Below are 7,467 nucleotides of genomic sequence, written 5' to 3'. Positions count from 1 at the left end.
GGTACGGCCGGGGATCCCGCTCCGCGCTGCCCTGCCTGGCAGCCCCGGGGCCGCGGCGAGCGGGGCCGCGGGCCAAGTGTCCTCGGGCGGGAGGGACCGTGTGCGGGGCGAGGGGGCAGTTCCCGGAGAGAGGAGGTGGGATGAGGTTCCTCCCGAGCATCCAGCACAGGTCCTGCCTGCTCTCCTGGACGCTCTCTCGGCAGGCAAACTCGTAGTTTTCCCATGGTCAGTTTGTCTATTGTGAATGTGAAAAGAAAGGGAAAAAAAAAAAAACAAAACACAACAAAACCCCACAGATTTCCTGCAGCCAGATAAGTGCCTGGTGGAGGGAAGGAAGGCAGACGTTATTTGCTTTGGTTCATACTCTTCCAAACCTCTCTCATTCCTCATTTATTCAGGAGTTCGCTTGAGCTGTCAGTATCTGGGAGCAACCCAGCTTCTGATTCATCTTCTAACACTAGTGATTCTTTCCACTTAATTATTATCTTTAGCAAAGTAAAACCACTTTGGCAAACCTTTAAAAGGGAAATAACAGATACCTTTCTGTGGTGCCTGATCCCAGAATTGCAAGGTTGACACTGGCCCTAGGAAATACAGTGGAGGTCTAGAAACCTTTGCTTGCATTTACAGTTATGTTTACACCTGACACTGTCATGTGTGTCAAAAGCTTGGAGCCGCATTGATTTATTTAGTCATTTATATTAGCATTAGTTTGCTTTACTTGCTTGGAATGGCAGCTTTTGGGGAGGGCCAAAAGCACACGAGCCTGCAGTGTCATGCAACTGGTGGCCTAAATCCCCCTGGTCTTCACACAAAAGGTGTATCAGCACGAATCTCACGTGGTCTGATCACGATGCGGCTCAGAGACCTCCAGAGATAAGCCATCAAACACAACAGATGGCAGTGGAGTTTCCCCTTGCCCCCTCCCGCTCAGTCAGTAGCCCAGTTGGTAGAGCTTTTTTCCGTGAAGAAGGAAAGCTGACTGGCTCATAAGCACATCTTCCGGCCCCGAGGAGCCACCATGGGGCTCGTTGGAAGGCTGCAACAATTCTGAGTTTCTCCCGCTGAGGGTACCCTGCTCCACCTGAACTTCTGCAGTTGGTGGCTGTGCTTTTTGTTGTAACAGGAAGGAGAGAGACCCACAAAGACAGACTGTGAATTAGGGTACTGTAATGTACCAAGTAATCCCCATCGGGAGAGCTAGGGCACTTTCAGAGGAGGTGTGAGCTACAGCTCAGTATGAAAAGAAAAAGCAGCTCCAGGAGGGGCTTCAGGACTTCCCCATGTCCTCACTTTTGATGATGATGGGTGGGGTGCGACTCTAGGTTGGACACCTAACGCCAGGCTGTCTGCTCTAGGTGGGGGAACTGGCACTCACGTTGGTCTGTGTGTGGGGCTGGGTGCTTCCTTGTACAGCTGCCCTGTCCTGTTTTCCCCAAATGATGCTTGGCATCTGCAGGTGTATCACACTTAAAATAGCCTCTTCTTAGTAATACTGCTTTTATACTTTAATGTACATGCTTGTTTGTTTGGGGTTTTTTTAATTATTTTTTGTTAAAGGTTTCCATTACTGTTTTTTTTCCTTGCATATACAGACATTACTGAATAGGTAGTACTTGTCAGTAAATATATATCTTTAAATCACCTTTCTCAGTAAAAATTCTTGTTTAATAAATATAGGCTATACAGTCATTTAATAAAAACCTTAAAACGTTTCTTTAGCCATGTGTGTTTTATTTATATTGCTTTTTATGGTGAGTAGATTACAGTGCTCTTCTTTGCACAATTGCATTTATGTGATTTTTTTGATAAGTTCTTTATGTCTTCACTTCAAAGGTATGAAGTGTGTGTATAGTGGGTGTACCACAGGTCTCAGTAATAAAACAGATTATAATAGATGTTCTGTCTCAAAAGTGAATTAGGATTCCTGGGTGGAAAATGCTAAAGTGCAGAGGTGTTATTACTTCTTATATAAAAATACTGCTTTAGTACAACAAATGTTGTGGTTATTCTACAGCAGATATTAATTTATTCTGGGAAGTAACAGAATTAGCTCATATTTGGGAAAATATCTATGAATATTGCTGTAGATGAAAATAAGACAGCCAACAGAGGTGTAACCTTGCATTTCTTAGTCATACATGTAGTTTATAAGGCATCTGTATTTCAGTGGTCTCTGTTCTTAAAAATAAAAACCAGCTATAGCATTTTGGGTGTATCCTGGAAAAAATCTTCACTGTCTCTCTCTTTGCCATGACTGTGGTGAGTGTAAGTTGGCTCTCTGAGCTGCGGTCCCGAGGCAGTGACGTGGGGGAAAGCCTCCCTCTTTAAGCACTTTGTTTTTGCTAAACAGAACATACAGTGAATGTCCAGAGATGGAAACAACCTCTAAACAGGATTATTCAGATTAAAACTATACCTCCTTACTCTTTTGTTTAACATGTGTTTTAATCTAACTGAAGATAATTAGTTCAATACAGAAGTTACTGGGGAAAATGGTGTCCCTTAGCGCCTTAACATTTGTAGAGTTCTCTACCTAAAGTCAACCTTTTTGTTCTGACATTTCTGTATAGCTGCCAACAGGAAATCCTAAAAAGCTGTTCTATTTAGCCCTAATTTAAAGGGATGGAGCAACACCCTGAGAAAAAGAACTGAATATACATACCATGAACCTGTTTTAATAACAGGAAGTGTATATATAGATGTTATTCTTCTTAAACCGTTTCTTTTCAAACATAAGCAAGCAAAGTCTTTAAATTTGTTCCAATAAACACAATGTATCGAGCATTTCATTGTCCTCCACATTTTCTATTCTTGAAGCAGGTCATGAGGTAAGAGTTTTGCCAATGCTTTTAGTTTGCTTGGAGCATAAATGTGTATGTATGCGGTGTTATTTTCTAAGTTTTCTTTTTCTTTACTGTTTCTTTCTGTTTACGTCTGTAACAGATTAGAGAGAACATATTGTTTGTGTTTATCGTGTTTGCAGAATTGGAGTTACCAACCTCACTGGGCTGGTGGCTTGTGTTAGCCCAGTGTACTGTCTCCTGCAGGAAAGTAGTAGCATCCCCTGAGACGGATGATAAAATCAAGTTGTCTATAAAGTTTCATTTCACCTTGGCACTTACTAATTGATTTCTGAGCTGGAGCTATATGCTTGTAACTGAGCTAATTTTTGCTTAATTAAAAAACTCTGTCCTGCTGTGTTCTGACTCCTGCTGTGTGCCTTGGTGTTGCAGCATGCATGGCTGTGGGTTCCTGGGGAAAACTGCCACACCACCTTCTACAGTCATGCCTTTGGGTACGTTTAGGTTTGCAACCTTTCAAGCCGAATCTGTGCTACACAGTTCTGCCAGTGTCACTTGATGAGAAACCACCCAGCCTTTTGGCTGCCATGGTTTCCTCAGCAAAATCCCAAGTGTGGATACTATGCTGCTGACAGAAAATTGGTTTTGTTAGCTCATCTTAGATCTTTAAGAGGGGTAGTTTAGCTCTAGCTGCAGACAAACTCCTCTGTCAGAAAATTTTGGACCTCTGCTGAAGGTTGCAGCACAGTGGCTATGGCCATGCAAAGGCAGCAGCAGTGGCTCATCGGGAACCAACTGATGCTGGGTTTGCTTCAGTGTACCCTTCTGTCAGGACATGTGAGCAGGCAGGCCAGTTGTACTTCTCTTATACTAGTTGTTATTCTCCGTACTTAAACTTATTTCCCCCTCTCTAAAATAAAGCATGAACTGTGGACCTCTTTTTGTGCATTCCCTCTTTGGAATATTTTTGTCTTGTGTTCTTGTAGTGGCATAATCGAGGCTGAAGGTAATCTTCCAAGTGTGTGCAGGTCTGTTTAACTCAATATTGTCATTTTGTTGGCGTTTCACTTTGGTCCTTTCCTGGATCATTCAGACTGTGTTAGACAACAGACACCATGATGCAGAACAGCTTTGTTAGAATTCTGTGTGTCGTGATTAAAGGTGTCTGCTTAGTCTTTCTTTGTACTTGGCTAGGTGCTTCCTTTGGCAGTACAGTAATTCCCTCTTTGTAAGTACTTAAGTATTTGTAAGTATTTCTTATAAGAAATCATCAAAATATTCTCAAAAGTGTGAAGACAGTTCAGGCTCAAATAATTTCCTGTATCTTGCAAGTTAGCAATTTTGCTGTCTGTCATAATTTCTCTCAGTTCTGGACACTGTGTAAGGAATAGTACTGAACCTCTTTAGAAAATATTTCTAAAGCTGCTGCTGAAGTAAAATGAATCCTGACTAATGTTCAATCCTAATAACTGCAGAATTAAAATAAATTGTGTGAGCTATAGATTATCTGAGAAGGTCACTGTAGATATTTCAAGTTTCTTTGCTGAATCTAATTCTTAGTACCATCTCATCCACTTTCTATCTACATATAAAAAACCATACTAGCTGATATTTCGTCGGTAGATAAGCAGTAAAAACTGCTCCAATGTACATTGGCATTGTTCCTACAAGAGGATGGGGAGTTTCTGGATATATTTTCTGTTTTCTTAACAGTCATTGCAGAGCACTAGGGATCCACAGTGCTTCCCCCCTTGTCCTTTTTCTTAGCCTTGTGCCTAAGTTCAGTTTCTCAGGAGCAGGGAGGAGTAGCTGTGCCACGGTTTCTTCATCTCACCCTGTTGTTTGCCCTTAGGCAGATTTCATCCACAGTCACCTACCCAAGACTTCCATTTCATCTGCTTTTTGATCTAATGCGCCATAATGAGGGGAAGTGACCGAAAGCTGCCCTGCTACAGCTCAGAGCTTCCACCAAGACGCATTTGAACCGCACACCAGTAAAGCCCCTGTCCCTGCAGGAGTACAGCCATCATGCAGCCCAGGGAGAAGACACTAGACCTCCAGACAGGCTGCCATGAGGCCCCCAGGGTGTAAGTCATGGCAGCACACAGCTTCACTTGGGTTAATCTACCTTGTTCCTGGCTAATTAGCCCACGGGGAGATTTGCGGTGCAAGGGACAGGCTGTTTCTCAGTACCTGGGCTAGTGGAGACGTTTCCAGCCTACACCGTAGGAAGCAGAGTTACCTGATGGTTCATCTGGCGTGTTCTCCTGGTGATGGCTCTGTGTTCATGGGTGTGCACATGCATCACCCAGTAATGTGTGTTTCTGTCTGGGTTGTGATTGTGTGAAATTGGAAACAGTTTTTTTCAAGAGCTGGAAACAGGTCTTTTTTTGTCTTTTTTCTGGGGTATTTAGCGTTGCAGAATGTTTCTTCCCATGAGACTTTGCATTTTTGCTTTAAGCAAACACTCAGAATGGTATTGACAGTCTTACCAAAACTATTCTTCACTTGAGAGTTTTAAAAGCGTTAAGAATATCTATTTTTATTAATCAGAGGAGACAGACTGGGCAAGATCCTACCAAAAATTTGAGCCTGGAAACCTCCTTCACATTTCTGATTATTCAGAGTGCCATTCTGTAACATCACAACAAGTAGTGAAGCATTACATTTCACTGAGTTATTTCACAGTCCCAGAGTGGGAGAGACATGTGGGGGCCAGAAACTTTTGATTTTCCTTCTTGATGCAGGCATTTGAGCCTTACATTTTTTTCAAGTTCAGTGTTAGTTTATACATTTCTTCTGAGTTCTTATTCCTGATCCCCTCAGCTGTGCCAACTTAGCCATTAGTGGTTTGGTAGGGTGAACCAGATCATGAAGTCTTTACATACAAAGAAGAAAAGAAAATTCACACATTCTGTACACAATGGGTGTATATATAAGGTAGGAGCAAGCAGGAGGCTGAAAGGTTGAGGCAGTACTCCCTGGCACCATGAGAAATGCTCATGAAACCATTTCTCCAGAGAATGTTATAACTACAAATTAAAATTTCGCTTCTACTCAGATGCTACTCCTGCTCTTCCACTTATTCACTGCAGACCCTCCAATTCAGGCTCCCCAGTGCTTGTGCTACAAACTGTGTAACCTAGCTGGTACTATGGGTGAGCATTTTCTAACTGCTAACTATTCCCTGTCCAAAAAAGGGTATTTTTCACCAGAGTTCATGATGAAGGTGTTTTTTTCCCCCGAGTTATATATTCTGTTGACCAGGAATTCAACACCTTTTTTCACATCACTAAACCTGCCTAAATTGCCTGCAGGCTTTCATACAATCACCCTTATAGTCAGCAGTGAGGTTGGCCTGTTTCATGGAATTACAGAGTCACAGAATGGTTTGGATTGGTTGGGACCTTTAAAGATCATCTAGTCCAACCCCCTGCCATGGGCAGGGACATATTTTACTAGGATCAAGTTGCTCAAAGCTCGTCCAGGGATGGGGCATCCACAACCTCTCTAGCCAAGCCATTCCAGTGTCTCACCACCCTCATCGTAAAGATTTTTTTCCTTATGTCTAATCTAACCCTACGTTCTTTCAGTTTAAAACTGTTGCCCCTTCTCCTGTCATCAAAGGTTCTAGTAAAAAAGTCTCCATCTTTCTTATAAGCCCCCTTTAGGTATTGGAAGTCTGCATTAAGGTCTCCCTGCAGCCTTTTATTCTCTGGACCCACTCTAACAGGTCCATGTCTTTCTTGCACTGCAGGCCCCAGAGCTGGACACAGCACTGCAGGTGGGGTCTCACAAGAGGGGAGTAGAGGGGGAGAATCGCCTCCCTCGACCTGCTGGCCACACTTCTCTTGATGCAGCCCAGGATACAATTGGCCTCCTGAGCTATGAGCACACATTGCTGGCTCATGTGCTGGTTTATTCTCTCTCAGTCCTTTGCTGTTGAGCGCAGATTTTGTTTAGGTGAGCAATTCAGTTCTCAGGCAGTAGGTGTCATTCCTGCAACTTGAGATCTCATAGTTTGCTTCTGTCTTTCTCCAACTTTACTTAGGTGCCAGGGTGGATAGACATGTTTTTCTGTGATTTACTGGGGAAAAAAAAACAAGCTGTGTAGAGCAATTTGGTTTAATGTAGTACCAGGAATTGTAGCGTGCTGTGGGTGAGAGCATGGGTAAATGCTCCAGCAAGGAGGACGTAGCGGTTTAGATCTGGCTTTGCAGCAGGGCCGTTCAGGCCTGGGCCTTGTCGTTGTGGTGAGCTCCACAGTGCAGATACACGGTGCTTCCTCAGCTGGTCTGCAGCTCCTAAATCTCTTAACCTTTTTGGCTTCATTTTTTTATCTGATGGAGAATGACAACAACACTTACCTGAGAGGGAATTAAGATGATTAAGTAGCTAGGACTCAGTCTAGCACAGGATTTAAGGATGTGCTTAAGTTTGGTCCTTTTGAAGTCCTTGCTTTTCTGGAATGGAGTCTCCTGTTCAAAAAGCATTTTTGAGGATGGCAAACGTATTGATACTAAGTGCTAAGCAGAAAGTAACAACGTTCCTTGTGTATTGCTGTGCACTCATTCCTTTCTCCTCTTTTCCGTTTCCCATCCTTCGCTGCTTCTTTCAGCGTGTGTGTTGCTTCCTTCCTGTGCTTCCTTCCTTTATCCCCCAC

The sequence above is a fragment of the Athene cunicularia genome, assembly GCF_003259725.1.
Source record: "Athene cunicularia isolate RWA chromosome 5 unlocalized genomic scaffold, athCun1 chr5_part1, whole genome shotgun sequence".
Lineage (NCBI taxonomy): Eukaryota > Metazoa > Chordata > Aves > Strigiformes > Strigidae > Athene > Athene cunicularia.
This window is presented reverse-complemented; position numbering follows the sequence as displayed.